This window comes from Camelus ferus, chromosome 10, assembly GCF_009834535.1.
Source record: "Camelus ferus isolate YT-003-E chromosome 10, BCGSAC_Cfer_1.0, whole genome shotgun sequence".
Lineage (NCBI taxonomy): Eukaryota > Metazoa > Chordata > Mammalia > Artiodactyla > Camelidae > Camelus > Camelus ferus.
In genome coordinates, this window is record NC_045705.1 from 9,991,487 (window position 1) to 10,000,089 (window position 8,603).

At 38.5% G+C, this 8,603-nt stretch overlaps 1 pseudogene; it reads left to right on the plus strand.

The window, feature by feature from the left end:
* Positions 1 to 1,160: 1,160 nt before the first annotated feature.
* Positions 1,161 to 2,659, plus strand: LOC116666590 (annotated as a pseudogene).
* The last annotated feature ends 5,944 nt before the right edge of the window (positions 2,660 to 8,603 follow it).

The window sequence follows — 8,603 nt, forward strand, 5'->3', positions numbered from 1 at the left end:
AGCTTAGAAGATAGTATGACTGAAAACCAGTTTTTAAAAAAGCTAAACTAAGATTTTTGCTATAGAAAGCTATGGAAGAGAAAGGTGAAAACAAATTTAAACGTGGGACTTAAGTCAATATAAAATCTATACTATTGAGATTTCTATGTCAAAGCACGTACCCCATAGAACAACTAGGTCAAAGATCAACAAGGAAATAAAAGACTTAAACAGCACTATAAACCAACTAGACCCAAGAGACATCGAAGTAACACTTAGTAACAGGTTATATATTCTTCAGAACATATGGAACAGGACAGACAATTAAAAAGACTCAATAAATTTCAAAGATTAGAATCATGCAAAATGTGTTCTCTAACCACAGTGAAATGAAATTAAAAACCAATAATAAACAGAAATTTGGGGACACCTTATGTATGTGGAAATGAAACAACACATTCCCAAATAACCCATGGGTCAATGACAAGGAAAATTAGAAATACTTTGAGATAAATGAAACCAAAGGTGTGACATAGCAAAACTTACGAGATACAGACAAAGCAGTGCTTAATGGGAAATTTATAGCTGTACATCACTATATTTAAAAAGAACAAAACTTTCAAATCAATAATCTAAACTTCTACTTTACGGAGCTAAGAAAAGAACAGAAAAACTAAGCCTAAAGCAAGTAGAAAGAAGGGAATAGTAAAGAATATAGTGGAAATTAGTGAAATAGGAAAAAACAGACCTAAAATAAGTAAAGAGACTGAATTAATAATAAAAATAATTTTAAAAACAGACCTAAAATAAGTAAAGAGACTGAATTAATAATAAAAATAATTTTTAAAAAATAAAAATAATAAAAATAATTATTCCCCAAAATAAGAACCCAAGTTCAGGTGGTTTCACTAGTAAATTCTACAAAACATTTAAACATGACTTAATACCAGTTCTTCACAAACTCTTCTCAAAAATATGGGAGAAGGGAACACTTCCCAGTTCATCAGGTTATTACCATGATGTCAGTACTATCGAAAGGAAAGAAAACCACATCCATATCTCTTATGAATATATATACAACGTCATCAACCAAATACTTGGATCGAGTAAAGTATAAAAGGGATTATACAGCATGCCCAGCTGGGATTTGTCCCGGGAATACAAGGTTGGTTTAAAATGTGATGACCGAGGCGGCGCTGAACACGGCCAAGACGGCGGCGGCGCGGCTCTGCGCGGCGGTGCTGGGCCCGCGGGGCGCGGGGCTGCCGGGCGCCAGGAGCAGGGTCCGCTGCGCGGCGCGCGGCCCGGGCGGCTCCCACTGTGGACACCTCAGGTACTGTCCCTGTCGCCGAAGTCAGGCCTGCCCCGAGCCGGCCAGCGCTGGGCATGCTGGCGACAGGGGGTGCAGGGCTGGCTGAGGCTCTGCTTTCTGCACTGAGTGCCAGTGACCTGCAGCCATACGCCCCAAGCTGTCCGTGGTCCCACCATGGCCTCCTCTCGTCCCTGGACCACACCAGCATCCAGAGGGGTTTCCAGGTGTACAAGCAGGTGTGCTCCTCCTGCCACAGCATGGACTTCGTGGCTCACCGCCACCTGGCAGGCGTGCGCTACACAGAGGGTGAAGCTGCGGCCCTGGTTGAGGAGGCAGAGGTTCAGGGCGGCCCCAGTGAGGATGGGGAGATGTTCACGCTGCCAGGAAAGCTGTCTGACTACTTCCTCAAGCCGCACCCCAACCCTGAGGCTGCACGAGCAGCGAATAATGGCCCCTGCCCCCTGCCCTCAGCTGCCTCGTGCGAGCTAGGCACAGCGGTAAGGACATCTCCCTGCTCAGGGCTTATGGCGAGAAGGCCCCTACCTCAACCCCTATTTTCCGGGCTAGGCCATTGCCATGGCCCCGCCCATCTACCCCGAAGTCCTGGAGTTTGATGATGACAGCCCAGCTACTATGTCCCAGCTAGCCAAGGACGTGTGCACCTTCCTGTGCTGGCATCTGAGCCAGAGCACGGTCATCGCAAACGCATGGGATTCGAGGTGTTGATGATGATGGGCTTGCTTTTGCCCTTGGTCTATGCCACGAAGCAGCTTAAGTGGTCAGTCCTCAAGGGCCAGAAGCTGGAATATCCACTGCCCAAGTGACCCTGCCCAGTGTCTGCTTGCTGTCCTGCCTGAACAGGTCCTCAAGCCAAGGAATCACCCTGGGCCTGTTCAGGCCTCAGCTGGACCTCTTGGCCAAGCCCCTCTTCCTCTGGAACAAGAGGGGAAGGGGCAGGAGACATGGTTCTAGCACCAGATTGTTCAGGGCCCATCATGGAAATAAATTAAGTTTCTCAACATAAAAAAATCTGATAACCAATTAATATAATATTCTGTTTCGATAGATTAAAGGACAAAAACCATATGACTATGCTAATAGAGAAAGTGTCTGACAATCCAAACACTTTCATGATTAAAACACTAAACAAATTAGTAATATAAGGGGACTTACTCAACTTGATAAAAAAAATCTTAAAAAAAACCCCACAACATAATATGTAATGGTGAAAAAATGGATGCTTTCTCTCTAAGCTGAGGAACAAGACAAAGATGTGTGTTCTTGCCACTTCAATTCAACATTGTACTGCAGGTTCTGGCCAGGGAAAAAGACAAAAAAAAAAAAAAAAAAGCAATAAAAGACATCAAAGTTGGAACAGAAGAAGTAAAACTATCTCTATTTGTAGACTGCATGATCTTGTATATAGAAAACTCTAAGGAATCCACAAAGAAACATCAGAGAATGAGTTCAGCAAGGCTGTAGGATACAAGATGAATATAAAAAAATACCAATTGCATTTATATGTGTTAGCAATGAACAATCCAAAATCAGGTTAAGGAAGTAATTCTATCTACAATAGCTAAAAAAAGAATGAAACCCTTAGAAATTAATTTAACAAATAAGTGTATGACTTGTACTTTGAAAACTACAAAATATTGCTGAAAGAAATTAAAGAAGACAAATAAATGGAAAGATATTCCTTGTTCATATATCTTAAGGTGAAATATTATTAAGGTGGCAATACTCCCCAAATTGACCCAAATATTGACACAATACCCAACAAAATCCCAGCTGGCTTTTCTTTTTTTAAGAAATTGATGAGCTGATATTAAAAAGTCACATGGAAATGCAAGGGACAAAACAGCCAAACAATCTCGAAAAAGAAGAAAAAGTTTGGATGAGTCACTCTTGCTGATTTCAAAGCTTGCTGTATACCTTCAGTAATCAAAACAATGTGGTCCTAGCCTTAAGATAGATGGATAGTTCTATGGAATAGAATTGAAAGTACAGAAATAAACACTTCCATTTCTGATCAAATGATTTTCAATAAAGGTGCCAAGACAAGTAAAAGGAAGAAAATAGTCTAGACAACAAATGGTACTGGGACAACTCGGAATCCACATGCAAATGAATAAAGTTGGATCTCTACTCACAATATACCCAAAAAAAAAAAAAAAAAGTCTCCAAATGAATCATAGACCTAAATGCAAGAGCTAAAACTATGTAACTCTTAGGAGAAAATATAGGATTAAATATTCATGATCTTGGATTAGGGAAAGCCTTCTTAGATATGACACCAAGAGTACATATGACAAAAGAAAGAAGATAAAGTGGAGTTCATAAAAATTTTAAACTTTCGTTTTTCTATGGCCATAATCAAGGAAGTGAAAAGATAATCCATTGATTAGGAGTAGCATTTGAAAATCGTATATTTGATAAAGAACTTGTATCCAGATACCTAAAGAACTCTGACAACTCAATAGTAAAACAATAAACAACCCAATTAAAAATTGGCAAAGAAGGAAAAGCATCTAAATGGACATGTCTCTAATAAAGAAATATATATCATTAATAATCACATGGAAAGATACTTAACATCATTAGCCATTAGGGAAATGCAAATAAAAACCACAGTGAGACACTGCTTCAAACACAGTGGGATGGCTAGAATCAAAATAAACAGATAAAGAAATGCTGGTGAGGATGTAAGGAAATTGCTCATCCACTGCTTGTAGGAATGTAAAATGGCATTGCACCTTTAGAAAACAGTCTAGCAGTTACTCAAAATGTTAAACATAAATTAACCATATGACCACATCTATTCCTAGATATATTTCTAAAAGAAGTGAAAACATATACTCACACAAAAACTTTTGCATGGATTACTCATAATAACCAAAAATAGAAAAATCCCACAATCCATCAACTGGAGACTTAATATATAAAATAGTCTACGCAATGGAATATTATTCTACAATTAAAAATGAAGAACTGATATATGCTACAACACAAAGATCCTTGAAGACATTATGCTAAGTGAAAAAAGCCAGATATTAAAAACTATATATTGTATGATTCCATTTATTTGAAATGTCCAGAGTAGGCAAATGTATAAAGACAGAAAATGGTTTTGCGGTTGTCAACATCTGGGAGGATTTGAGGGAGATGGCGAATGATTGATAATGAGTGCAGGGTTTTTTTGGGCAGTGATGAAAATGTTTTAAACTTAGTTGAGGTGATGGGTGTACAACTCTGTCAGTACACTAAAATGACTGAATCATACAATTTAAAAAGAAGCAAAGTGCATATTTCATCACCCATCTTATACCCAGAATATCATTATCAGCTTCTCTATTGAGCTGCCTGATACTTTGATGAAAAAAGTTCTTTGGGAGTCAGCGGCTTCATTTTCCTTGGCCAGTTTCTAAATAGAGGCTGAAAGGTGAGGTTTGGAGAGTAACCCCAAAGTAGTTAAGCAGAGAGGAGAGTTAATGGGTCATCAGTTATGAGTATGTGTGTGTGTATATAATGCGCTCATGGGATTTTTAAAAATGAATACTGAAAAAGTTATTAAAAGAGGAGTTAGAACCATCTTTTCATTATCTTTTAGATCAAGTTAAAGTTGGTTTAGAAGTTAATTGTATTATTTAAAAACTCAGTTAATCTTTTTACACTTAATTACTTTGGCACTCAATATGTTCATCCTCAATAAAGGTGTTTTAAATGAACTTGCTGGTTTTCTTAAGTTCTAAATAGGATAGTTAAAATGATGTCTAAATTCCACAAATGAGGAAAAGTGAAGAGGTTAGAGGTAACAACTGTGAATGACTTAGGCTGGTGAGTTTCAAAGTCTTCCTGACCAAAGAAGGCCAAGAGACATTATTCTAAAAACAAACAAACAAACAAACAAAATGAAGATGAACAAAACAGAAGATGCACATATAGACCCTATTATATACTCCAATATGTGCTGCTGGAAACTCTTGCCTTAGAATCGAAGAAGATGATCCTTGAGTTTGATAAGAGCTATGATTTTCATTTAAAGAACTTTAATGACTCCAAATCTATGAGATACTTTCAGTATGGTAAGTAAGGTTTATTCCATGACCCCATTCTACTTTGTAAGCTTTGTTACTCAGTCTCTCCCTCCCAACACCTGAGTAGTATACATTGAGGCTTAATGGAAACATCACTATTTCTCACACATCTACCCACCTGTGTGTCTTGGCTCCTACTCTTCCCTCTGCCCGTAGTGCCCTCTCAGGGTTTTATTTTCATCTATCAAAACTTCAGCCATCACTCAAGGTTTATCCTCAACACCACTATCTTTCAGGAAGCATCTCCTGATTTCTCCAATCAGTGCCATCTCTCCCACCTGTGAACTTCACACAGCACTCCCTTTGAACGTCTCTTACTTAATCTAGGGTCGCAGAAAGTACATACTTAAAGTGTCCCTTCCCAAGTTAGCAAGGGGTTTGGTTTGGAGCAGGCTCTCAAGTATTTGTGAAATGGGAAAGAACGCCATCACTTCTCTCTGACACAACCAATGTCGTTTCTCTACAGTCAAATTCTATGAATTCATTTCCCCATATCAAGACAAGTCTTCTGATGGAACCGCATCTAAATCCTGGCTTAATTCAGATAAGAGAAGTGAAGTCCCTGCTCTTATTTCTTCCTGTTTTTCTTATCCTGCTGTGTTTATCTATGTTGCCCAATTACCAGCACTGAAAGCCCTGTTAAAGTCTCCCGCTTTCTCCCATTCCTCTAATTGCAAGAAAAAAAATCCATTGGTAAAACTGATAAAATGGTTTCTTATCATTCTCATGATTAGGTATCCTGAGTTAATTTGCAAAATGGAGACTTGTTGTGGGGGTAGGATGTTATTTCTATGGTTATTCTGAGACAAAGAGAAAAAAATCATTTAGTATAAAATTGAAACAGTTTTGTATGAAACACTGTAACAAGTAAAACAAGGAAAGAAAAATGTGGAGATGTTCTCACTGTGGGTTAATTCTAACTAGAGGAAAATAACAAAATAGCTCATATTTATTGAGTGTCCCCATTGTGCCCAGTACTGTGTTAATTCAGCACTTTTCATGTATTACCTCTTTTAATAGTTAAACAACTCTATGAAATAGGTCCTATTATTTCCCCCCCATCTTGGAGATGAGGAAACTAAAGTAGAAGTAAGTTAAAAAACTTGTTAAAGGTCACAGAGAGCAAATGTGTGAAATACTTCCTGTAAAGGTGACTGAAATAACCCTTCTAGTATGGCTTTTACTGCTAATGTATTGTAATATTTTCATTTAGTTAGCAATCCTTTATGCCAGTGCAATAGAACATGTCAGCTCAATCCGAGCTAAATTATTTCAAATCATCACTTAATATGGACTTACTAAAGTTTATATGAAGTAAAGAAAAATTTCAAAAGGAATCTGCTTAAAAATGCTTTGTACATTGTTAATGTGGAAAAAAGGCTGAATAGAAATTCATTTCTAGAATGATTGTTAAGTTTCAAACTTAATAAACAATTCTTCGTTTCACTTACTAACAAAGAAAGGCAATTTTAGTTTGCAGGTTTTAGGTAGTTCAGTGTCAATGGGCCAATGTCTGAATCCACAAATTGATAATATATGATACTGCTTCCAGGCCCATTTGTAAAGCAGAACTGAAACACCGTCTCAAGGAAACGATGTGCTTAAATTGTAGACATACCCATGTGCACACAGGCACACACACCTACCCACCCACCCACGCACACACACACACAACATCCATCCAGTCTGTTCTTTTATCCACAAGATCAACAAACTTTTATCTGCAGTTCTCGTAATTGCTGCTTTTCATTTATATATCTGATCTTTAGTTTTGCTTGTTTTTTTTTTTTAAATTTCCAAACAAGCTTTGATATCAAAATATACTTTGTTTTTCCCACCACTTCACTCAGCTCAGACAGTACCTGAGCTAGAATGAGGTTTTGGTGCACTTGTTTTTTGTGAATGCACACAGCAAATCCAAATTCAGATTCCACCAGGGACTATGTGCTTCATACCATACATGCTCACATGCACAAAGCAAATAATACATAGAGCCACCTGCAAATTCCAAACAAGTTTTCATTTATGTCAATTATGAACTAGAAACTGTCCAACCCTGGTGCCTCGGCAAGTGCACTGCTATTCTCAGGGAATTGCTTGTAAGTTCATTTCTGCTAGGGGAGTGGCGGAGGCACACCACGGAGCAAGAGGTGTACGCAGTGCATTTGAGTTCTGAGAACTGAACGATCCACAGTGAATTATTCAGCAGTCAGGAATAAGTATCAGTGGGAAAGGAAGGAACTTTTTGCTCAGTAAGTGCTCAAGGATACATCGCTCAAAACGTATGCAAAACAAAACAGCAGCATGCATAAACCTCAGACATAAACATGAAAAATTAGGAGGTATCTCTGGGAATGGTTTTCATCTATCTTAACGCTTTCCCTTCCTTGCTCTGTGCCACAGAGCTGTAGACTCCAGATGCCCGGGCCATGGCAACAGTCTATTTCTAGTCTTTCCAAAGCTCCTGCAAAGGGGAGGTTCTCAGAGCGTTCCCTGGCTGGCTGGCGCTCTGTGCTTACTTCCGCCCCCACCTGCCAGCGGAGACGCTGCTCCCTAGGCACTGCCTGCTGCCCTAGAACACGGCCGCATTAGACAGGAGTTTTTTTTGTTTGTTTGTTTTTTTAAATTACTGAACTCAGGACTGTATTTTCATGAAGAACATTATCTCACTGTCAGATTTTTTTTTAATTCTCTGATTCTTACTGGCATAATCATCCAGGAATGCTACTATGCAATCAGCCAGCCTATTCTAAAAGCTGTATCTTTTGTTTCATGATGCTGTCGGGAGAGAGGAGGCAGGCTGGAGAAGTTTTGAGGTATGATGCAAAAAGAAGAAACGGGCAGAAAATATGTAACCTGCAAATTCACATATTTCACACCCAGGCAGGATTTTTCCATTTAGTTTTCTATTAAAAGCTGAGTAATTGCAATATGAAAGCATGAACACAGATTGAAAAGTAACAACTAACAGCATATCATTCCATAAAGAGTTGAAAATGAAAAGTAAATTAACTGAGCGTTGGCAAGTATCAATATCCTGGTAATATAAAACCCATCAGAACTCACGTGTGTAATACTGCCTCAAACAACTCACTGGAAATGGAAATAAAATGCATTAACTTAACATTTGAAGATTTTAGGGTCAGGGAATTGGTATTTGTTCACAGCAAAAAGGCAGTGATGACTCAGCTCTTTCCGATATATGTGAAATTTGT